Source organism: Megalopta genalis, unplaced genomic scaffold (assembly GCF_051020955.1).
Source record: "Megalopta genalis isolate 19385.01 unplaced genomic scaffold, iyMegGena1_principal scaffold0023, whole genome shotgun sequence".
NCBI lineage: Eukaryota > Metazoa > Arthropoda > Insecta > Hymenoptera > Halictidae > Megalopta > Megalopta genalis.
This window is the reverse complement of record NW_027476093.1, coordinates 556,316-582,884: the sequence shown is the minus strand read 5'-3', so window position 1 is coordinate 582,884 and position 26,569 is coordinate 556,316. Positions and strand designations below refer to the sequence as shown.

At 40.3% G+C, this 26,569-nt stretch overlaps 1 long non-coding RNA gene across 1 annotated transcript in view; it reads right to left on the bottom strand.

Moving 5' to 3' along the window:
- Positions 1-7,407: 7,407 nt before the first annotated feature.
- LOC143260907 (uncharacterized) overlaps positions 7,408-26,569 on the bottom strand; it is a 79,136-nt gene continuing 59,974 nt past the window's right edge. The window contains exon 2 of the long non-coding RNA XR_013035188.1: positions 7,408-7,851. This is a non-coding gene — a long non-coding RNA (uncharacterized LOC143260907). The remainder of the gene's footprint in view (positions 7,852-26,569) is intronic.

The window sequence follows — 26,569 nt, the reverse complement described above, 5'->3', positions numbered from 1 at the left end:
ATAAATGGACTTAGGCCAGTTTCAAAATAAACGAGTTCAAGAACGAGTTTTGCAGCTCATTTCTATAATTGTTGACAATCGATAACTAATAGAAACGAGTCTCTATGCTCTAACAATGGTATCTCATCTTTCCAAAACGTTCACTTTTGTGGACAGTCATGGAGACATTACATTTGCGTCAATTAGGGAGACATTACTGTACGTACCGCGAACCCGAAGCTGTCGCTGAGCGCGGCGCACCGTTCCGCGAGGTTTATGAAATTTTCGCCGGGAGGTGGGGAGGGGGGGTGAGTGGAGGGGGGAGCGCGAGGGGTGGAATTATGGGTTCATGGAATTAGAGATCTATCAATTAGCGAACGCTCGCGGCCGAAATTGAACGCATCACCGCTTTATGAATTCATATGACTGCAATTTCCGGCGTGATCCGCGTCGACCGATTAATTATACGATAACCCGTGCGGCGGCGTTATCATGTAAATCGTCGAGCGACGCTGCCTCGTTTCTTGGTATTTTTTTCTTTTTTTTTCTTTTTTTTGTGGTCGACAACGGGGGCACGCTTCTCAGGGTCGTATCCGTTCGAGACCTACACGCTCCGACGAGAAACCTTGCCTGGCCTCAACCGAGTTATTCTTATCCCGCGAGTTCCTCCCGAAGGTTGCAGGTGCACGCATGCACCCGCGAGAGCCAACAATCGATCACACCTCTCCTCCCGGCTGGATACAGCACCGCTTGGATGACCCTTAACTACGCGAAACCTGAATATGAGCCGTTTATTTTGAAAGTGGCATAAGTCACTTTTTCAAAAAAATCGAGTTAATGGTAACACTAATTACAATTGAACGGTATCTTTTCATTTAAAAAAAAAAAGTGACTTATGCCACTTTCAAAATAAACAGCTCATATATGTAATTTATTCGACAATTTTTATAAACAATTATTCTAAACTATTTATTTTGAAAGTGGCTTCAGTCACTTTACCGTAATGAAAAGTGGTGATTTTTTAATGTTTATACGATATTATTTGTACTGTGAAAAATATCAATATCCTGAGATAACAAATACAAGTAAATCTTCTCGAAAGTTAGCATCCATATTTTTAAACGTGTTAAAACGCAAACCCTTAAATATTTTGACTTAAAAACAAAGTGACTTATACCACTTTCAAAATAAACGGCTCATATAAGAAAGAACGGAGGAACGCGCGTGACGGACAGTTTGTCGGCGCAATGGGAAACAAACTATTTATCGTGGCAAGCTTTATTTTTATCATTTATGTCTAACCGGGGGGTGGTAAATTAGGGGTGGTTTATTAAAATTTTCCTTGTTGCAGGAAATTAAGAATATTGTCTCTTGATATTTATTAGAAGGCTGTTAACTGTTTTTCGTTCATAACTTTTTCAAGTTAAATTAATTCTTTAAATTAAATTCGTTTAATAACGAATTTTCGCTAAGTCACTTAAAAAACAGTTACTTAAAGTGACCTCAGAAACGCCTCATTTCTCCGATTTTGAGTAACTTCTGGGACACTCAGTATAGCAACAGACACATGGCAAAGAAACAATAAGCGATGAAGAACGTTTAATAGTACTTTTATAGTACTTCCTGGAAATGAGGGGTTCATGAGGTGATTTGAAGTAACTTTTTCCTTAGTGAAAATGTTCTACGAGGATTCCTGAGGTAATTCGAAGTAACTTTCTCCTTTACAAAAATTCTCTCCGACGCCTCGTTCACGAGTTATTAAAGAAAAACAGTGACCAATGAGAGGCGAGCTCGCCTAGCGGTGCGAGGCAGTCAAGCCAATAAGCGGAACTAGGCTTCGCGCGCTCGTTGGCTCGGCCGCCTAGCGCCAGGCGCCACTCGTGAACGATGCGTCGGAGAACATTTTTGTAAAGGAAAAAGTTACTTCGAATTACCTCAGGAATCCATCATTTCCAGCAAATACCATAATTTAGGGACACCTTGTATATAGATATAATATGAAGATTATATATTATTATTATATATAATATGAAGATATATTTATTATTATAAATATATAATATGAAGATATATTTATTATTATAAATATATAATATGAAGATATATTTATTATTATAAATATATAATATGGAGATATATTTATTATTATATTATATATAATAACATTGGTGACAAGCTCATAATAACAAATAATGTTTAACTAAATGAAAGGTAAACTAAAGCACAGAACGAAGCAATTAAAACTGAATTTGTCAACCTAACTGTTCGCTGTTAGTAACGCGGTAGAAATTTGAATGTACCATAAATTCTGGCATGTGAAACAACTTTCTCTCGGGTTTGAAATAATTTCGCAGTGGTCGACTATAGTAACTGAAATTTTGATTTTAAGCATTTTGTTACATTTTTGTGGTGTTTCGTGCTTCTTGTCGCAGATAAATTTACATACTTTGTAAATCCGTCAATTACTACAAAAATGTACGTACTTCTTTTGTTAAACTAATGTCAATATGTCTTGAAACATATTGTTAAACAACAGAGGTATAAAATCGGTAATAAAAATTAATAAAAAAATTTATTTTTATACCTCTTCGACTGAACACTATATTTAGTTACTACATATTTACTATATATTTCGACTGTTAATTTATTAGCAACGAGAGAAAACTTTTTCTAATCCTTGTGAACGATGGTTTATGGTTTCGGTCGAGATAAAGAATGATAAAGAATGATAAAGAATTGATGATAAAAAATTTGTGTTACGTACCTGTGCAGTATAATAAGTGGAGCGCCTTTTTAATCGAAAAGGCATTCTCAAGCATTCGTTTGCTTCCGAATTGCCTTCAAATAGTGTCACGTGGTCCCCTAATTGCCTTTGAATAGTGTCACGTGGCCTCTGAATTGCCTTCGAATAGTGTCACGTGTTCTCTGAATTTCCTTCGAATAGTGTCGCGTGGCCTCCGAATTGCCTTCGAATAGTGGCACGTGGCCCCTGAATTGCCTTCGAATAGTGTCACGTTGCCTTCGAATTGCCTTCGAATCGTGGCAAAGAATTAGAAATAAGAAAGAGCCAAGTCATCGTTTTTATTCTAACATTACTATGCGTTTATATTAAACACTATATTTACAGAGCTACTTTTAATAAGCGTTATTGTAACATTTGCCATAACATATCAATTGAAATAATAACTATAATAATAACTATAACTATAATAAATAATAACAATTAAATAAATAACTTGTTGAAATTTTAGCCTCGAACAAAAATTAATCTATAGTTTACTTAGTACTAAGATACTAAGATATCGGTTTACATTTTCGTCGGTTCCGTCAGCGGGCAACGACGGTGATGTAAACTGTATATAATAGATACCGCGATACATCATCACCGGTACCATTAGATACACATCGTGCCCTGACTGTTTGGGGATCCCAGCGTCACGTATACAATGTGAAACGCGACAAATAAACGTCTCTGATTGGTGGATAAGACGAACCCAAGAAGGGTATAAAAGAAGCGTTTTTTTCTTACCGGACTCTCAGTAGAGTTTGGTCGCTCGATCGTTTTCGCCCATATACCTTCTCTCAATAAAGGAATAAAATAAAGTCTTTTTAAGAAAAGAATTAGAATCATATTCATTTTCATTCCATAATCCCAACATAACTCATAAATGTATGTTCACGATACGAATAATCGTAAATGAAAAAATTAGTAATCCGTCATTTTGACGGCTTTCCGTAAATTGTTTAAATAGTTTTAATAAACTTTTTTTTATCGATGCTAATGTGAATAAATCCATCTCTAAGATCTGGCATCGAGAAAATACTTCTCTCTCTCTCTCTCTCTCTTTTCTCCTAATAAAAAGTGCTGGTTTTCGACCATGAATTTTTCGAAATCAACGCGCATTCGCGTTTCTCCAATTTTTTAAAATTTGTTCTATTCGAGGACGTCCCTCCTCTAATGATTTCTTCTGCGACGAGCCGTAAGAGTGAGTATTCTTTCATTTATTTGTTTTCTGTCGCCGTGTGGCAGCGACGGCGTCTTTGCTTCAGCATTATATTTAACATGAATAATTGACGGATACATAATTTTGTTCCGGGGGAAAGTCTCCATGAAACACGAATTTCCTGCGTCCATCGTATGTACTTACCCATTTAATTGATTCCTGTTTGCGATGAAATCACATCAAAATTAGATTGTACGTTGTACATTGTCTCATCAGACTCGGTCCATTAGCACAATAGCGTGCCTATCTTTGCTATAAACGATTCTCCGACCATTTTATTTAATTATTACTAATTATTACTAATTATTTCATTTTATGATTATTATTATTACTAATTATTTTATTTATTCATTATTATTATTATTACTAATTATTTTATTTATTCATTATTATTATTATTACTAATTATTTTATTTATTCATTATTATTATTATTACTAATTATTTTATTTATTCATTGTTATTATTACTAATTATTTTATATAATTATTATTATTAATATTATTTTATTATTATTAGTATTAATATTATTATTATTATTTTATTTTATTTATTCCGAAGAATTGTACGTTCTATACATTTGTTGCTACAGACTTCTCTGCGATATAGCGTTTTTTAAATCAAAGATATCGGTCATCCGCAATCTAACGACACGTTGCCCTTTCCCGATTTCTACGGCACGAAATTCTCCCCTCTGTAACTGAATCTCCACTGCCAACTCGATTTTTCTGGTATAATAAATTCCATAACACATCGTATTATAATCATATTTATTATATAATTATCATATTATAATAACAATATCGTAAATGAACTGGTAGAAGAAAAAAATAAATTTCACATGTCATAGTGTAAAACATACAGTAATGTCTCCCTAACTGACGCACAGATTGTCCACAAAACTGGACAATTCGGGAAGAATGTATACGATTATAAAAAAATACGATATAAAAACGAGTCGCAAAGTATAATAACTAGACTTTATCGATTTTATGCGTTTTTGACAACATGAGATAGGAGCAATTCAAAATAGTCAACAAATTAAAATAATTGAAGGGCGTCGATGTAATATAAGTATAATTTAAGTAACTATAATATAAAGTAATATAGAGGCAGAAATAAAGATAGTATACATGGTGTCCCAAAATTACAGTATTTCCAGGAAATATGGGCTTCCTGAGATCATTCGAAGCAACTTTTTCCTTTACAAAAATGTTCCCCGAGCCATCGTTCACGAGTTATTAACGAAAAATACTGGCCAATGAGAAGCGAGCTCTACTAGCGCGGGGCGGCCGAGCCAACCAGTGTGTGAAGCCACGTTCCGCCTTGCGCCGCTAGGCGAGCTTGCCCCTCATTGGTCACCGTTTTTCGTTAATAACTCGTGAACGAAGCCTCGTAGAATATTTTCGCTGAGGAAAAAGTTGCTTCAAATGATCTCATGAACCCCTCAGTTCCCGGAAATACAATAATTTTAGGACACCCTTGTATATAGAGATAGTATAAAGTATAGTATAAGAGCATAATATAATATACAGGGTGTTCCACAATTACTTTAACAGCCGAAAATGAGGGGTAGCTGAGGTCATTTGAAGTAACTTTTTCTTTTGCGAAAATGCAATCAGCGGCTTTGCTTACGAGTTATTAACGAAAAACACTGGCCAATGAGAGGTGACGGTGCGAGAGAGAGAGAGAGTCCGCGAGAGAGTACGCAGCACGAGGCTTGACAAATGGTCGGGACGGACTCGAGCCGCGTTCGAAGTATTGAACAAATCACGAAGCGAGAACTTTTGGGATTTTTTTTTTACTACGTAACAGTGATATTTTTAAGAAAAACGCTGTGCACCTTTTCTTTAGAACGTCTGAAGAATATTTACAAATTTTTCGGACTCGAAATAATAAATAATTTAACCGTGACGGCCGTTTTAATTTTCTAGTGTGCATGACACCTCGTGTGTAACATGTGAAATTTTTAAGCAAGGTGTACAGTGAAGATTAACAAAGTACGTAAATGATATTTTAATTTAAATAATTCCGTGTCCAAACACAGTTCGACGAATGATTCGGAAAGCTAATTTAATAAATAATAATCGTGTTAAAGGACGTAAGGGATATGTTTGTTAGAGAAATATGAAGAATATTATCAATAAGAAAATCACCCATTTAGTTGTAAATCCACTTCATGCACGGAAATGTGTGCAGGATAGTGCATTGACCTCGTACAATGTATGATGAACTGCACAGCTGATCTGTATCCGACGGCGACGAACAGAAGGATATCTCCGGGCAGGCAATTTCAACGTTTACTTTCACTGCATTATAACTAAACACTGATCACTTATCAATAATATTTATGGACCAACTTTCCTGGGTTAATATGTATGGCCCTGAAAAGAGCCGATTGTTTTATGCGACGCGTTCGAAGTTCACATCGTTAAGAACACATACCGCGTTGACGGGATAAACTGCGGAAGACTAGCACGATGGCTGACAATGTCGCGTTCGATGGGAAACAGTTGAAATTCGCTCGTAGGAGAACGAAACACTGTCGGCCATCGTGCCAGTCTTCTGCAGTTCATCTCGACAACGCGGTACATACGTGTCGTTAACATTGAGAACCGCGAACGCGTTGCATTAAAAAATCGGCTTTTTTCAGAGCTATACATATTAACCCAGGAAAGTTGGTCCATAAATATTATTGATAAGTGATTAGTGTTTAGTAATAATGCAGTGAAAGTAAACGTTGAAATTGCCTGCCCGGAGACATCCTTCTGTTCGTCGCCGTCGGATACATGAAGTGGATTTTACAACTAAATGGGTGAGTTTCTTATTGATAATATTCTTCATATTTCTCTAACAAACATATCCCTTACGTCCTTTAACACGATTATTATTTATTAAATTAGCTTTGCGAATCATTCGTTGAACTGTGTTTGGACACGGAATTATTTAAATAAAATATCATTAACGTAAAATATCATTTACGTACTTTGTTAATCTTCACTGTACACCTTGCTTAAAAATTTCATATGTTACACACGAGGTGTCATGCACACTAGAAAATTAAAACGGCCGTCACGGTTAAATTATTTATTATTTCGAGTCCGAAAAATTTGTAAATATTCTTCAGACGTTCTAAAGTAAAGGTGAACAGCGTTTTTCTTAAAAATATCACTGTTATGTAGTAAAAAAAAATCCGGAAAGTTCTCGCCTTGTGACTTGTTCAATACTTCGAACGCGGCTCGAGTCCGTCCCGACCATCTGTCAAGGGCCAGTGTTTTTCGTTAATAACTCGTAAACAAAGCCGCGGATTGCATTTTCGCAAAGGAAAAAGTTACTTCAAATGACCTCAGCTACCCCTCATTTTCGGCTGTTAAAGTAATTGTGGAACACCCTGTATAGTTAATATAATAATAATATATATATAGTCAGTATAATAATAATGTATATAGTTAGTATAATATAATATACATAGTTAATATAATAATAATATATATAGTCAGTATAATAATAATGTATATAGTTAATATAATATAATATAATATGTATAGTTAATATAATAATAATAATATTATTATTATTATTAATATTAATAGATATAATTCACATAGTCTAATAACTACAAGTAGGACATTTTCTGATACTCGGATCTCGGCGCAAGTCTCCGAAGTAACGGGCGCCCGACAAAGAAACAATGTGGAATGGAGAACATTGGCGCGTAAGCACCTGTTATTGCCACGGCTGTCGGTGATCTATGCACCAGGGAACGGGGTGGGGATGATCCTTGTTAAGCCTCGCTGTTGGACGCCGAGCGTCGCCTCTTACGTCCGGCGTCTGATGCCGGGCGCTGTTAGCAATCTCCGCCTACGGCTCTGTAAAAAGCAAAGCCGAACTAAACGTCGGGATAATTGGGAAATAGAAATTATGTGATCGAGTGATACGGTTATAATAGCGGTTATTGTGTTACGGAGACTCCTCGCTCTACGGAGAGATATTGTGTCATGTAAACGACTATAGGCATTCGAACAACCATTCATTCGACTTCTTTCACATACAGGGTGTCCCAAAAATGTCTCGCGATCCGAAAGTGGTGGAATCCTCGGGTCATTCGAAGCAACTTTTTCCTTTACAAAAATTTTCTCCGAGGCACCGTTAACGAGTTATTAACGAAAAACAGTGACCAATGAGAGGCGAGCTCGGCTGGCTCGAGGCGACCAAGCCAATAGCGGAACTGGGCTTCGCGCGCTGGTTGGCTGAGCCGCCTCGCGACAGCCGTACTCGATTCTTATTGGTCACTGTTGTTTCGTTAATAACTCGTTAACGGTGCCTCGGAGAACATTTTTGTAAAGGAAGAAGCTGCTTCAAATGATCCGAGGAACCTGCTATTTCCGGATTGCGAGACATTTTTGGGACACCCTGTATGTGAAAGAAGTCGAATGAATAGTTGTTCGAATGCGTATAATCGTTTATAAATAAAGGCTATAAATTGAGAAAGAAAGAGCGCTGCAACACGTGACCTTCAATTTATTAATTAGGGGTAACCCGTAAGTAATCGATTATATTACGTACATTCGTATTATATTATATTCACATGATTGAAATCTTTTTCTCGAATAACATTTTTATATGTTAATCGATTATATGTATAACCAGCGTCATTGACGATAACTTGTACCAATAACAATACCTCTTTTTATTTATTAATTGTTGTACAGTTACTGTCATTATTAGGCTTTGCATTTATAACAAAAAATAACAATAAAAAAACAGTAGTAAATTCTTGAAAATACTTGAACCGTGTAAGAAATGCCCCGAACCGATCCCCTAAAAATGGCAAGGTTATGTTTCAAAACGGTAACACTTTTTGTACGAATTAGCGTACTTCGCTCGACTATATTTTTACTATATTTTATTATTTTATATTTATATATAATATATAATATTAATATAATTATAATTATTATAATATTATTATAATATATAATATAATATAATAAATAATATAATAATCATATAATATAATATATATATATATAATATATTAATATTATTATAATATTAATATAATATAATATATAATTTATATATAATATTTTATTATTTACTATATTTTTTTATTTTAGCAGCTGATAGCTGCTAGCTAAATTCCAGTTTACGTTACTTTCTGGGCCCCCCAATATTTTCGATTTCTTCCAAAAATTATGATGAGCTGATAAATGCCAAACGAATAGCACAGAAACGAAGTTTCTTTTCGGTTCCCCATAATAAAAATCCTAAAATCGGAGAAAACGCGAATGAAACTCCGAAAAGGAAGATTGTCAGTGTGAACACACACAATTTGCCCGACTTTCGACGGTAATCCCTAATTTCCGCTCGCAATCGCTTCTAATCTGCGAAACTGATTTCCCAGACAACGAGAGGGTCGAACAGTACGCTATGAATTTCACGCTATGATATTTTGCGAGCTCCAGCGCCGGGATTAACAACAACTTTTATAACATCGCGGGAGAAAAATCCGCGAAACTGAATAGCGATCGAGAGAGAGAGAGAGAGATCGAAATCGAGAGAGAGTGAGAGAGCACAATCGAGAGAAAGATCGCAATCGAGAGAAAGAAAGAGAGAGAGAGAGAGAGAGAGAGAGAGAGAGAGAGAGAGCAAGCAATCGCCAGAGTGAGAGAGAGCGCACAATCGAGAGAGAGAGAGAGAGAGCGAGGAATCGAGAGGGATCGAGAGAGAGAGAGCGAGAAAGAGAGGGAGAGATCGCAGTCGAGAGAGAGAGATCAAGTGAGAGAGCACAATCGAAAGAGAGAGAGGGCGAGAGAGAGAGCGCGATTGGGAGAGAGCGTAATCGAGAGAGAGGGAGAGAGAGTGCGCGATCAAGAGAGGCACGGCGGTTTCAACGGTGTTTCTGTCGTGTTCCCGCGAAACAATCGTGGGCCAACATGAAACAATGCCGCGACAAGCTGCGCGGCGGTGTGGGGGGGGGGGGTGGCTGGCGGTGTCGACGCGAAAAATTCTGAATGTTCCCCGCGTCTCGATGACAGATATAGTTCGTGACGTTTAAATGGTTCTCACGCCGGTCGGCACTATGTATTTCGCGCCTGTTGGACCAGCGATTCGCCGTCCGCTATTCACACGGTGCGCGCGCGTTATTGAACACGGCGCACAGTTGCGATCTATCCTGTACCATCGGGCATCCATCGGCTCGCAAAACGGTCCGGTCCGTCCGGCCGTGATGGCCCGCTATCAATCCTTTGCCGCGCGGCGCGGGAACGCGCGCGCGCGCGACGATCCTCTCTCGCGACCCGCTAGTCCTGATTCGCAGTCGTTCGCAGGTGACAGACAATCGTCGCCCGTCTCGTTATTATGCCGCGCGCGCCGCGCGTGATTTCCAATATGTTGCGAGCGGCGTGCGCGCGTCACGGCGACGCTGTTAAGCCGGGGCCACCAACGTTTCGAGCGTCGACGTCCAAACGGCCGGCATCCGGGGCTAAGAGAGAAGAGTGCTCGTTCGATCTGTCCCGCTAATGGCCAATACGCAACGCATTTCCGATTGTCCGGTGCCCGAGTCCGGACCGCGCGCCGTTCGGAATTGTACTGCGCCGATCGTTCGCGCAGCTTCGATTCGCTACGGCAAACAGAGAGAGAGAGAGAGAGAGAGAGAGAGAGAGAGAGAGAGAGAGAGAGAGAGAGAGAGAGAGAGAGAGAAAGAGAGAGAGAGAGCAACGGGTCCCTGTAACCAGAGCGCCGGCGATAACACCGTTACCATAATCGAATGCGGACCCTGCGAAATAACGATCACTCTCGCTGCTCCGCGGGGCTTGCCAGAGCCGCGAAAATCCCACGGCACCGTTCGGGGACCGGAGCGAGTAAAAGGGGGGGAGGGGGGCGTCGCCGTTAATGACGGGGTAATAGCCCGCAGAGGCGACCCATCCTCCCGGCAAGTCTGATTTCTAATGTGAGTTCGTGCATCGTGAAATTTGCTCGCTGCCAGGGGACAAGCGGAGCGGCAGCCGTCTGCCGGAAGCGACGGAGTGGGGGCGGGGCATCCCGCCGGGGGGAGCCGTTCGGTCGGAACGCCACCGCGGCGACGACGGCGGCAGGGAGGGAGTGCAAGAAATAGATTGTCACGCGCCACTGCCACGAGCCCGGCAAAGTGGTAATACCGATGCGAGTGGTAATACTTAATAGCGGCCCGGGGCGGCGACGGGAGCGACCCCCGCTTAACCGAATTAACCCGGAGTTAATCCGAAGTTAAGTAAACCACACCGAGTACACCTCCGAGCGCCTTCCGTTCTTCCTTTCCCGTCTACCGTGCCGCGCGGTCGCTCGCGTCACGAGTGCGCGCGCAGCGCGAGATCGTCGCCGATTAGGATTTTCGGGACCACCACGACGGCTACGTTAATCAGCCGCGGCCGACTTTCGGCTCTTTCTGCTTCGCCATGGCCGATCCTAATCCGCCGGGAAATGCGGACGCGCCGCAGAAATTGAGACACCAGACGTCGACGCCGGCGGTGAGGATTTTGTGCGCGACGGTTCGTTAGCGAAGACCTATTCCCTCGATTTATTTACTGTCCCGCTTCGAACCGTCACATTTTTTATCCGCTCGCCGCTCATTAATATTAAGGATCGGCCGTCCGGCCGACCCGTTACTTTAGCCGCGTGCTTTTGCTCTTCTTTTTTTTTCGCTGGCCAGAGACGCGTATTAATCATCGTGGCCCGGCGTCCCCCGCATCATGTTCCACCGCGCGTTCGAGATTTTCCCTTTTCCCGCGGCACCGGCACCGCTGCGAACAGCCGCGCCGATATTCTCCTATTGCCGTTAGCCTGCTCGTAATCCTCGGGTCTTTTATCTCGCGCGACCAGAACTCACGGACAAGGGTTGAAGTTTTGCACGGACGAGGTTTCCTTGGTCAGCTGTCGAACGATATAATACTCATGGAAAAACCTCTAAGGACAATTTCGACCATCTTGATCGGCTAGGTCCTTCGGTTTTCATTTTTTTTTTTTTGACAATGGCGTAACCGGACGAAAAATCTGAGAAAAATTCAACGCACTGCTTGCGATAGTATCTCATCAGGGAATTAGTATAAAAAAAGCCTATATTTTAGTTTCCGAGAAATCTTCAATTTTCTGATATTTTGGAGGAGTTTACATTTTTTATAACCACAGCTTGCAACCGAAAGATCTGAAAAAAATACCATAATACGCGGCTTGATGTCCAAAATAAGCCATTTTTTTCGAAATTTTTGAAAGCCATCAAAGAGGAAAAATAGGCGGGAAAGCGCGCGATCGTATACGAAAACCGATCGTCAACAACTATAAAAACGAGCTGCAAGGCTCGAATAATCGTATCTCCTCTTCCCTAATTGTCCATTTTCGTGCACAATCTGAGCGTCAATTAGGGAGACATTACTGTATTATTCGATTGCGGACGTCTATATGAAATAAAATTTTTCTTCGTTGGTTGCGCGATTTAGAAACTACACGGGCAACTACATTTTCGAAATAATTTCTGCGAATCGACAATAACGCGATAATATTTTTAAAAACGATTTTGATCAATCGCTGCAACATTTGCTAAGTGGCAAAAAAATTCGAAAATTTCGACGATATCTAAAATACCATCTCCAGATATTTTTCTGAAAGACCAAGCGATTTTGATCGATTCAGCGTTGAAGATTTGCTCGCTAGACGGCAAAAAGTTGTTGATAACGAGAGTTACATAAATAAAAACTAGTTAAAAATTGATCTGTTTGAATTTAATGTTAAAAAAACATTACTTTCTAGTCTCATTAATAATTAGCCTTACACCGCTTTCAATTAACCCCTATTTCAATCCACTAGCTGAATAATCCGCACGTGACAATCGGCAATTGTCATATTTGATTATTAATTTTTAATTATTATAGTCTATATAAAGTCTATATAAATATAGCTTGCTATATTTAACCTTTTGCGCCCGGAGCTAAATTAACGAAAAATTTGAATGTAATATAGTATATGCTCGGGTTGAATTGCTATAGTTAACCCTTTGCACTCGGATCCAAATTAATGCAAAATTTTAATATAATATAGTATATATTCGGGTTGCTTGCTATAGTTAACCCTTTGCACCCGGAGCAAAATTAACGCAAAATTTGAAATAGCTTTTTTGACTAGAAAATAACTTTTCTTTCTATTATATTTTATATGACCTGGTGCTTTAGTATAGGTTACAGTATATGCTAATATAGTGCAGCTGTATTATAGTATATGCTAATATAGTATAGCTATATTATAGTATATGCTATGGTATATGCTAATATAGTATAGCTATATTATAGTATATGCTAATATAGTATAGCTATATTATAGTATATGCTAATATAGTATAGCTATATTATAGTATATGCTAATATAGTATAGCTATATTATATTGTGTTCTATAGTATATGCTAATATAGTATAGCTATATTACAGTATATGCTATATACTAATATAGTATAGCTATATTACAGTATATGCTATATACTAATATAGTATCGCTATATTATAGTATATACTATATACTAATATAGTATATCTATGTTATAGTATATGCTAATACAGTATAGCTATATTATAGTATATGCTATATACTAATATAGTATACCTATATTATAGTATTTGCTAATATAGTATAGCTATATTGTAATATATGCTATAGTATTGCTATATTATAGTATATGCTATATTACTCGAGTACTATAGCACTCGCATCGCCGTCTTAAAAGAACGGGAATAGCGCTTCTAAATAATGTTTCGAGAGAGCCGTCACGATCGAGCTCTCGTCACTTACCTCAAATCCGTGAAAAAACTCATACCTTGAAACTCATACCCAATTTCCAACAAACAAACGATCCTAACTTAATTCACATTCACGAAGGAGACGATGCCGTCGACCCATGTGGGGGATGATCGTTGCCGATGGTTTCGTAACGTCGATGTGGTTGCAGATCATGCGAGTTTCGATGACAACGAACCAAATCGATAAAGAACGGCTCGCCTGTCACGAAACCCAGACGTCTGCGTCCATGATTCTTCCATGATTCTTCCTCGACGTTCCCCGGTTTCGTTGATCTCCACCACCACCTCCACCGCGTTGCTTTTCGAACGGAAATCGGCGCTGACGGCGCGGCGCGGCGACCATAATCGAAAGAATTATTCTTCGGAAAGAAAGAATTCTTCGGCGCCGCGAATTTTAGCGGCGACGCGCGGCGATTAAGATGCGTCGTCACGGGGTAGGAGCGGGGAGAAGTGGGGGGGGGGGGTCCGCCGGGTTGCGTAATTGTTATCAACTTCATTTACATCGCATTAATGCCGGACGAAATTGCGGCACCCGTTCCCGCGTATCGTGTGCCGATCGTTAAATACGGCGCTCCCGTTTAATCGGCGCGCACGGTACATATTACGCCGAACGCCCGACAAAATTATTAATCCGGCAGTCGCGTTCCAATATTCTGTTGCCTATTAACTAGCGAATACAGTTAATAATCACGCCTGCTCGGCGCCGGGATCGATCGGCGGTTGCGTAATTTCGGGACGAAAGATTTCGAACGCGAATATCTCAATGGAATCGACGACGTTGGGACGTGGATCGGTTGTTTGTTCGATTTCGATTCGTTTTCGATTCGAGTCGTGCTAGACGAGTTTTTAATTGTAGGAGAAAAGGAGCGGGCCGATCGGATAGATCGGGATCGACTCGCAACTAAATGTACAGTAACGTCTCTCTGACTGACGCTCGGATTGCCTCCCTAACTGACGCTCACAAAAATGGACAATTTGGGAAGGGGAGATACGATTATTCGAGCCCTGCAGTTCGTTTTTTATAGTTACGAATTGTCAAGGTTATGTCAAGCCTCGACTCGCAACTAAAAAGTACAGTAATGTCTCTCTAATTGACGCTCGGATTGCTTCCCTCATTGACGCTCACAAAAATGGACAATTTGGGAAGGGGAGATACGATTATTCGAGCCTTGTAGTTCGTTTTTTACAGTTACGAATTGTGAAGATTATATCAAGGCTCGACTCGCAACTAAAAAGTACAGTAATGTCTCTCTAATTGACGCTCGGATTGCTTCCCTCATTGACGCTCACAAAAATGGACAATTTGCGAAGGGGAGATACGATTATTCGAGCCTTGTAGTTCGTTTTTTATAGTTACGAATTGTCAAGGTTATGTCAAGGCTCGAATAATCGTATCTACGCTTCCTAAATTGTCCATTTTTCTGCACAATCCGAGCGTCAATTAGAGAGACATTACTGTATTGCGTAAATTGTTCGTTCTATTGACTTAGCAGAAAAATAATTTCGGTATTTCAATGTGAAATGAAACACAACTTTTTCCATACTAGAAATGAATTTTAATCACTCAAATATTTTCCATTCTGTTCGACGATCTTTTGTCATCTTTCCCGTAACTTTTTGATTCCGCGCTCATAAAACTTCTGGTCCTTATCGGTAAGAAACTCGATTAAGTGTGATTTGAGGCTATCGTTATTATTGAAATTTTTACCGTTTAAAAAGTTTTGTAAACTTCGAAATAAATGATAATCCGATGGCGCAAGGTCGAGGCTATATGGAGGATGCGACATCGCTTTCCAAACAAGCTCCAATAATTTCGTACGCGTTGCTAAAGATGCGCGAGGCCTCGCATCGTCGCGGTGGAACACGATTCCTTTGCGATTCGCCAATTCCGGCCTTTTCGCTTTGATCGCTTCCTCCAATTTCATAAGTTGTTGCCAGTGAACATCCGAGTTGATCGTTCGGTTGCTTGGAAGCAGCTCGAAATACGCGACACCCTTATAGTCCCGCCAAATCGACAGCATGATCTTTTTCCGATGCGATTCAGCTTGCGATATGGTTCGCGCTGGTTCGTCGCGCTTCGACCATAACCTTTTTCGATTAATGTTATTGCAAACAATCCATTTTTCATCGTCGCGAATACCGATTCGTTGCGTTCAGTGAACGCAAGTTCGATTCACGCGGAATCCGAACATCGAGCTTCTTAACGAGTCTAAGATATCTTATGCGATATTCAATTATCGCGTGCGATGCGTTTAACTCTTTTGCGATTTCTCGTACAGTTATACGACGATTCGATTCGATTATGGCTTTGACTTTGTCATCGTCGACTTCAGAAGGTCGACCGGAACGTTGGTCATCTTTCAGTGAAAAATCTTTGGAACGAAATGTTTTGAACCAATTCTGACGAGCGTGTTCTGTTAAGCGATCGACGTCATAAACTTCGCGTATCTCTTTGCGAGTCTCGGCCGCTTCCTTGCCTTTATGAAAATAAAAAAGTAAAGCATGTCGAGAATGTTCATTTTTGCACTGCCTGTTAAGATCGACAGCAAACTATCAAGTTGTAAACAAAACTACACTTTCTGTTGTAACCTAAACGTGTCAATTACCAAAGCTGAGGACAAACAAAATTATAACCTTAATAAAAGAACGACAATGGAAACATAACGCTATCTATTGGTGCCAACCGAAATTACTTTCTTGCCAACCCAGTGTCTCAATCTGTATTTCTCAAACTGGGTTATTTCATCGATACAAAGCAAACAGTCGCATGAAACGCGATCGCGTTCGACAGAAATAACTTATTAAAACGAATCTTGCTGAATACAGTAATGTCTCCTAATACAATGAATCAGAAATAAGATTCCACATTACAACTTTAACAAAAGAATAACAATGGAAACATAATGCTATCTATTGGTGCGAACCGAAATTACTTTCTTGCCAGCCTAATACAATAAGTGAGAAACAAGATTCCATATTATAACCTTAATAAAAGAACGACAATGCAAGCATAACGCTTGCATCTATCTATTAGTATAAACCGAAATTTCTTTCTTGCCAACCTAATAGAATGAATCTCAAATAAGATTCCATATTATAACCTTAACGAAAGAACGACAATGCAAGCATAACGCTATCTATTGGCGCAAACCGAAATTACTTTCTTGCAAACCCAATATCTCTATCTATTACTTCTCAAACTAGGTTATTTCATCGACACAAAGTAAACGGTCGGATGAAATGCGATCGCGTTTGACAAATAACTTGTTAAAACGAATCTTGTTGAATATTTACGTTTATGCAGCGTACGAAGTCTGACAGGAAAGTAACGAAATCGTTTCTAGAAAACTGTACAAGGCAAATTCTCTCCAATTGTCCCTCAGCTTTTAAACAAAAATTGGCAATTTCAGAAGAGAAGATTATTATCACCGATTATAGTTGCCGATTGTCATCAACTGTAAAAGCAAACCGCGAAGCTCGAACAATCGCGTCAGCTCTCTCCAAATTGTCCATTTTTCTCCACAATCTGAGCGTCGATTAGCGAAAATTTATTGTCCCATGTCGTTCGATTGTCCACGCGACGATGACATTTTACGTCGTTCCACCACGCTGAAACAGAATTCCACTGGTGAGCCGTTCGAAATCTAGTCCAAAATTCGGTGATCGATAAACGATGTTCGACGCGGCATTGTTTGGCATACAAATTACGGTGAATCAATGTCGGAAAATGTTCGAAAGTTTGCCATCCGCTGATTAATTATTTTTGGAATTCGAACGTTGCCGCTGTCGCTGCGATACGCTGGCATCCACGCTGTTATCGATAAACAGTTCCCTGGCAACAGGCGTCCCAGTTTTCTAGCCCGTAGATTCAATTGAACTAGCATGGTCACACGTATTTACAATTTACAACGTGACACAGCGCATTCTGCGTTAGGCGCGCCGTTTTGCAACTATAATAATTTCTGAGAAATGTCAAATTAAAACAGCTTATATTTATTTTTTTATTTAACAGATTATATATAATATAATATGTAATATAATATAATAATATAATTTTTTTTCTTTCTTTTTTTCTTTTTTAAATATAAACGAATCTATATAAATGTTATAATTATTACGTTATCTATTATATTATGTAAATCTAATATATGTTATAATTATTTCGAGAAATTGTGTAGCAATTTTTTTAGCAGTGCTTCGGAGTCGTCGCTCGAGCGCAAAGGGTTAAAATGATGAATAACAAGACGACGGTGCTATTTTTAAGAAAGCGTAGGCGAAATAATTAACATATTGCGTTAAGAATAGCACGTGTTCTGATTATCTCTTTGAAGCATGCTAGAACTAATACTATAATCCCGCCGACTCTTTAATACCTAAATGCGCGCAGTGGGACGTTTCGAGCGCGAAATCTCGAGAAATTAAAATAGCTTGAAGCAACGCGCGTTCTCTGTTTTTCCAAAATCCCGCGCGTCAAAGGGCCAAGTATCGCGTTGACGCTCTTGTATATACAGGGTGTCCCAAAAATGTCTCGCAATCCGAAAGTGGCGGGTTCCTCGGATCATTCGAAGCAACTTTTTCCTTTACAAAAATTTTCTCCGAGGCACCGTTAACGAGTTATTAACGAAACAACATTGACCAATGAGAGGCTCATTGGCTCGACCGCGTCGCGCCGGAAGAGCTCGCGTCTTATTGGTCGCTGTTTTTCGTTAATAACTCGCAAACGAAGCCGCGGATCGCATTTTCGCTAAGGAAAAAGTTACTTCGAATCACCTCGGGAACCCCTTATTTCCCGGAAATACCATAATTTTGGGACCCCCTGTATTTTGAAAATGGCCCAAGTCCGTTCATACTTAAATCAAGATACTTATTATTGATAGAAGATACGATTGTTCGAGCCTTGCGGTCCGTTTTTATAGTTGTTGACAAAATCGATAACTATGAAAATGAGCCGCAAGGTTCAAATGAATCGTATCTTCTCTTCCCAAATTGTCCAATTTTGTGTACGATCTGAACGTCGATTACGAACAATTTACTGTACTATTTAGTAATAATAGATTATTTCTATTTCTATATTAGTAAAATATAACATAATATAGTAATATAGTGATAATATTAGTAATATAATAATATTAATAATAATAATAGTATTATATTACTAATATATTAGTAATAATAGAAAATAGATATATAGAAATCCGATATTTTGTTAAGTTTTTGTTTAAATACCACTGAAACTGTGGAAGTTACTTTAAGTCTACAAAGTATTCGCATCACTGTACAGTGGCCCACAAGAGTGTTCGTACACCTTTGAAAAAAATAGTAACTTTTTCAAAACTGGTCCAAGTGACTTGAATTCGTTTTTATATGATAGAGGGATTAGTATTATATTATATTATTAGGATTATAGTATCATTATAATAACTAATATTATATTATACTAGTATTATAGTACTAGTATTTATACTAGTATCATTTTATCATATACACTAGTATTTATACTAGTGTCATTTTATCATATACACTAGTATTTATACTAGTATTTATATTAGTATTATATATAAATATTGCTATTATTTGGAACGCCAAAAAAAAGAACAGAAAGCTCTCGTTTTATTGCGTTTTAATAGGTGTACGAACACTTTTGTGGCCAACTGTACCTAAATATTTTCGGTCGTATCTCTCATTGTCTTCTACTTAATATTAATATTATAATAATAATATTATTATTATTATATTACTAATATATTAGCAATATTTCTATATTAGTACAGAAATATACTTAAATCGAGATATTTATTATCGACAACGTCCGAAGGCAGCGACGAAGGTAATTATAATCGATTAGTATTTAACAATATAACCTCAGTTTTCGGACGATCGCTTCAGTCGAACAATCGGTGCGTTTAATCGACGCGGTTAAAAAATATCTACGCGATACACATACTTATTGTTAAAGCATAAAACTTCGAATTTAATATGAAATTTTCAAATCGTGGCGCGCGGCCGAAAACAAGATGGCGGCGACGCCACACAGAGAGGACAGTCGTAGCGCAAAGCCCGCGCGTCGCGTCGGAAACCTCTTCGGTTCGCGCGCACCTCGCGTCGCGTCGAATGTGTGCGTTGCGGTCCACGAGGCACCGACGACGCATAGAGAGAACCGGGCACAGTGAATCATGCTCGCGCGTGTGTCTCTGCGGGCGTGGGCGTGCATGCGCCCCGGTGCATCGGTGCTCTCTCGCCGTGGAAAAGTTGCTCTCGCAAAGCGGCGCGGCGAAAGAGAGCTTTGTGAAAAGCGCAATTGACAGGCCTTCCTATTAGTAGACGAGGAAATATTGGCGGGGCGTAGGAAGGGATCGGGGAGGAGGCTGGAGGGTGGGGGAAAGAGCGAGGCAAGCTGGAAAGGAGCGACCATAGAGACGGCGGACTGGTTCGGGCGAGGCGGTACACTTGCGAGCGGGGTGAGGGGGACGAGATTGACCGAGAGAAAGAGAAAAAGTGGGGGAGTGCGGCCGGTCGGGGAGCGAGGGGGGGGGGGGGATGGTGCACGGAGCGGAAGAGAGTGATGGGAAACGGATAAAAAAAAAAGGAAGAGGCAAAGAACGAAGAAAAGGGACGCGGGGCAAAGTACTAGCCCGTGCAATCCGGCTCGTCTTTTTTTACATTAAGCTGCTAAATTTCCGTGTGCCAGCTATACTGAATATTCGCTCGGTAAAGCCGTCCGATCGAATCGCGTCCTTTGATGTTCCCCCGTGGCCTTTTTGTTGAACCAGCTGAAAACGCGAATCAATTTTCCGCCGATTCGCGGTCGGCCGTAGCAGCGAGTTGCACGCTCGCCGGTTTACCACCGCCCCTCCCTCGCTGTTTCCAGATTTTCCGTTCGCTTCGGGACAGCCTGGACGCGATTCATGCCACTTAGAACGTGCCGCGACCGTGCCGCGGTGTTAATAAAGTACTTCCCGCGCGCGCAAGTCGTACGATATAAAGGCGCCGTGGATTTTTAAGCGACCCCGAGCACGCCGCGGCTTTTTATTCTGTTTCTACGGTGATCGGTCGGTCCCTTCGAACTTTCGGCATTCTATTTTGACACGATTTACGCGCGTTTATCGACGGATTTGGAATTTTTCTTTTAGGTTTAGACGCGATAGCTGCGTTCGAAGCGCGTCGCGCGTGATGCGGTTTTAAGTGACTTGTTTAAGTGACGCCTTTTTCGAGACAAATGATGATCGCCAGCTAATAAATTTGGATTATAGAGACGATCTTTTTAAGTCCTTTAACTGCTTTAGCTATTTATATATTATTTTAAATATTATTTTATGTTTAACTCCTAAACTTTACGATTCCTTATTTCACGACTGCGTTGATGATGACGAGCGAAAGTGTCGCACTTAACGCGAAAAATATCGGACCAATTTTGCCGAGTTTTGCTAAGCTTTTGGGTAATTTTGCTAATCATTCGTTTCCATGATAAACTAGTTTCGTGTAATGGAATAATTTAATACGTTTAACCGCGTCGAGCGTTAAGGGCTAATTTCGTTGTTTCAGCGCATTCGGAGGATAAACTCCATTGAAAACCGTGCGATATTTCTTCTCTTTTTCTAGATAATTTTAACAACTTGAAATTAATCCCTTTCAATCCCTTCGCTAATATTTACATTTTGCCATTTTCGATTTTTGAAAGAAACGCACGAAATCCGCGCTCCGAATGGAACCCTCGATTCTTTTCTAATTCGAGGTTATTTACGCGTACTCCGTTAACCCTTTGCGCTCGAGCGGCGACTCCGAGGCGCCGCTAAAATCGTCGCATCGCGTTCCAAGATCATTTTCGTACGATCGAAGTTTCGCTTTAAAGAATTGTTAAAAGTGCAACCGTTGTGCGAGTCGCGAGACCCGATTTCGCACGCGCGAAACGCGCTTCGTCGTATAAAATGGAAATACAACGTGTCGGAAAAATTGGTTCGGATTTACGGTCGAAACGGCTTCTAGCGCGAAGGGTGAATTTCATTCGCTGCGAGCGATCGCGACCGTTTCAAATAACGGAACAAGTTGAAGTATTTACCGAGCCACGACTTCTTCGATTTAAACGGCGTTGTTAAGAAAGTCGACGCTATACCCAAATATATAAACGATTCTTTTCTCGTGTAATAAACCCTGCGACCATTTCGAGCGACGCCGTTTAAAACTACGAATTAAAATCGTAGAACCATAAAATAGCAACGTTCGCGGTTTTCCGCGGACTTTCGGTAGCAGTCGTGAGACGACGACAGCAAAGACGGCTCGCTGGTCCGGTGTTTCTCCGTTATGCTAGTCTCTTTTTCTTTTCGCTACGAGCTTTCGAATCTCGGACGAGATTTATTCGCTGTACGGTAAAGTGAGCGCGCTCGATCGTAAACCTTGAGTAACAAATACCGTCGTCCGCGAGAACGTCTCATCCCCGAATCGTTGACACAACCCGCGCTAGATTCCGACAGGTTTCGGGCCCCGAATAGTCAAAATCTCGAAGACGATACCTCGCGCGATGGACGAAAAAGGTGTCGTTCGCTCGTGCCTCGCGCGAGCCAATCAGCGAACGATTGAACGAACCACCGCGAGCCGTAAGATCGAGCGTCGCACTCGTAGACTCGAGCGCGATACTATGCAAACGTGCGACACGAAGCGTCGAAGCACGTGTTGCATCGCGATACAAAATTCGTGTGAAAACTACCGAATCCGAAAGGCGACAAACGCGCATCGCTTCTTAAGAACGACGAGACCGAATTTATTCGGGCCTCTCGTTCGACACTGAAAGGGTTAAATGGCAATTCATCGGTTATTTGTACATTTATATTGCACGTTTCGTTGCGCCAGTTGTTCGCAACGAGTCGTTTCTCCGTCGCGACCACCATCGATCTCTCGTTTCGCTTACGATATCGCCAGGATCGCTTCTCGACCGGCGACGAATGGTTTTCTGTCCGAGGAGAAATCGTGCTCGGAAACGACGGCGACGAGGAAAACGAATACGCGAACCGATCGGAGATTATTCGCAGCCGCGCACGCCTTTCGAAATCGCAACGTTCGAAATTACTCGGGGAAAATCATTTGCATACCGCGCTTCGGAGGGTTTCGCAAATTTATTCAGAATTTCGTGCATCGTCGTCCTCTCGCGTTACCCTTTTCATCCGTTCGCGGCCGAACCCCCATTCCCGTTCGGATTTCAAGTTCTTCCGTCGCCTTTCATCGTATCTTTCGCCGCTCGTTTTTCATTGCCCATTATTTCCGCGGTCGGTGTCTTCGTAATTACATCAATTCGTAATTAATTTGAAAAAGTGAAAAGTCAAACTGGAAAATCAACCGGTAAAGTCAACAGACGCTACGGCAATTTTATCTCGTTGAAAAACGAAAACGAAAAAAAAGTCGATCGCGCGATGCGAGACATTTTTTCACCGCGAATCGCATTGTCCGCGAATAATCGTTCCGCGAATTCGCCTTTATCAGCGCGGCTTCGAATACAACGTCCCATCGATCGATTGAACTAATTGACGTTCTATCTATCTATCCGCCGGTCTCCTCCGCTCGCCGCGGTCCCGCGTGTTTCTAATTTTCCGCGAACGCGTCCATTGTTCCGACGATAGTGGAAGCAGCCAGGCGCCGCGTGTAGATTCGAGGCGGAAATCAGCGTGTGTATACATAGATCTCGTGTACCAAAGTTTGACCTTTGCCGTCGTTTGTCCCGAAGGCATCATGCTGCGGAACAATGCGATAGCGTCCCTATAATTATGTTAAGTACGTGGAACAGAGGAACCGTGCGCTGTGCAGCGACCAAACTACCGCGCAACAGCCTCGCTGCACTTGGTTTACAGAGATTCCCTCTTGTAGACGGCGAAGGGATGGGAGGGGGGTCATATATTACCAGACAGGCTATAATCTAACACTGTTGCGGAACATCGCGACCGACTATCCTTGTGTGCGATCGGTACAGTAAACTAACCGCATCCCTGTTTCGATGGCGCGCACGCGAGCGACTCTGCCACTGCACTCGTAAACTGGTAAGGTTGCACTTATGCGAGTGTGTCGAAGGATCCAACGGGACGATCGTTAGCAATTGGTTCAATTAGGCTTGTTCAGTTTTCCATGGAGATTATCGTTCGTCCGTGAAATTAGAGATTCCTGAGGCGATTCGAAGCAACTTTTTCCTTTGTGAAATTTTTCTACGCGGCTTTTCTCACGAGTTATCAACGAAAAACGGTGAACCAATGAGGGGCGAGCTCGGTTGGCGCTGGGCGCGGCCGAACCAATGAGCGGGACTGGGCGCCGCGCGCTCGTTGGCTCGGCCGCCGCGCGCCAGCCGTGCTCGCCTCTCTTATTGGGCAGTGTTTTTCGTTGATAACTCGATAACGGTGACTCGGAGAACATGTTTGTAGAGGAAAAAGTTGCTTCGTATCACCTCGGGAATCTCTGGTTTCTCGGAAATATAATAATTTTAGGACACCCTGTATATAGCATACAAACAAAATTATTGTTTAAATTATTATTAAAATTTAACCATGTATATTATATACAGGGTGTCCCAAAATTATTATATATATATTATATTATATACAGGGTGACCTAAAATTATTTTATACATTATACCATATACAGGGTGTCCTAAAATTATTATATATATATATTATATTATATACAGGGTGGCCTAAAATTATTATATATTATACTATATACAGGGTGTCCTAAAACTATTGTATTATATATAATATACAGAGTAACTGTACAATAGTTACACTGGAAGAATTTAAAGATATTATATTCTTTGCAAATTGTTAACATTAATACAGGAGGAACTAAATCTCCCGGCAATACTCGCTTCTTGCAATTAATGCAGGCAATATAATACATAATATAATAACCTATAACCTAACAATATATAATAACCTTGACATATATAAAAATATATACAAGAGATTAAGTATCGCAAAAATTTCTCGAGAGCAAAGGGTTAATAATTTAGCAAAATACGGTTAAACAAAAATCCAAATGCTTCCGTACAATTAGATTCAGAATTTTTCTACAGTATAAATTATTTGTTGTTTTACAAATTTATTCGTTGCTCCAATTTCCACATTGACATTTCATTACGATGAAACGCGGCCATTTTCCCGCGTTTCATCGCAACCGGTTGAAATCGAAGAAGGATTTTGAAGCGCCAAAATGAGGCCGGATATTTTCTGCATAAACATTCTGCGAAACATTCGATTTCAGCTCGAAAAGTCAATCGGAATTGAATTCGTTGCCGTTTACAGGTGCCCGATTTCCGCGTGCCACGCGCGGAACCGAGAATACAGGGTGTCCCAAAAATGTCTCGCAATCCGGAAGTGACGGATTCCTCGGATTATTCGAAGCAACTTCTTCCTTTACAAAAATGTTCTCCGAGGCACCGTTAACGAGTTATTAACGAAAAACAGCGACCAATAAGAATCGAATAGGGCTGACGCGAGGCGGCCCAGCCAACCAGCGCGCGAAGCCCTAGCTAGCCGAGCTCGCCTCTCATTGGTCACTGTTTTCCGTTAATAACTCGTTAACGGTGCCTCGGAGAAAATTTTTGTAAAGGAGAAAGTTGCTTCGAATGACCCGAGTAACCCGCCACTTTCGGATTGCGAGACATTTTTTGGACACCCTGTATAATCCAAACCGGAATTTCGCCGGGGTTGTTGTTTGCATCATGGACGACGATATTCCGTTCCGTTCCGATTTTCATCGTATCGAATTAAGGATCGGACGAAGCTGGTCACGGAGACACGTAAATAAATATTTAATTGGCCCGGCCGCCGCGCGTTCCCCTCTTCTCAGCACGCTCGCGCGCTCGCTTCTCTAAATAACTGGCTGCTGGTTTATTGCTGCAAAACCGACAATCGAATTTTCCCTCAGCGGAGATTTCAATCTGTAGCCGGGCGGTGCGAATTCGATTCGTTGTTTCATAACGATACGCGACGATTAATTCCACTATAATGCATTACTTCGCGCTGCAATTAACGCTTGTTCTCGAATTGCCGAGAACGATGCTGTTTTCTCGGACCTGTCAGCTTGCTGATAAGTGGGTGCCGCGATCATCGTTTTACGATCACTAACGAGCAAAATCAACTGCGCGTTCAGCGACATTTTTACCGTCTAGCGAAAATTAAGATTTAAATAGCTGACGCTTAACATTATTTTTGCTATGTATATATATATTATTTTTTTTATTTTATTATATATACTATTTTTTTATTTTATTATATATATATATATATATAACATTATTATTATTATTAATCTTTTTTTTTATTCTATTAGATTAATAGAATATTAAATTTCTTTACAGTCTTAACTTATTTACGTAACTTACTTAACTTAAGATTTAAATGGCTAACACTTAACATTATTTTTACTATATATATTATCTTTTTATTTTATCATATATATATATAATTTTTTTATTTTATTATATATATATATATACGTATAACATTATTGTTATTATTAAAAAACACTTAACCCAAATGCTATTATTAATAATTAGCTCTTTATCAGTCCGTTAAAATACCGCCATCTTGAACGGTGTCGATGCAAATTGTTTGCAAAAAGAAAGAAAACCGAAAACCCCTGAAACTATTCCAGCGACAAATTTCAATAAACACGTCGTAAATGTAAACTGAATTCTAATATTACATCGTTGAAATATTAATAATTATAGTTATAACCTTAACCCTTAGCTATAATCTAATCTTAACCCTAAATTTCCTTAAAATTATT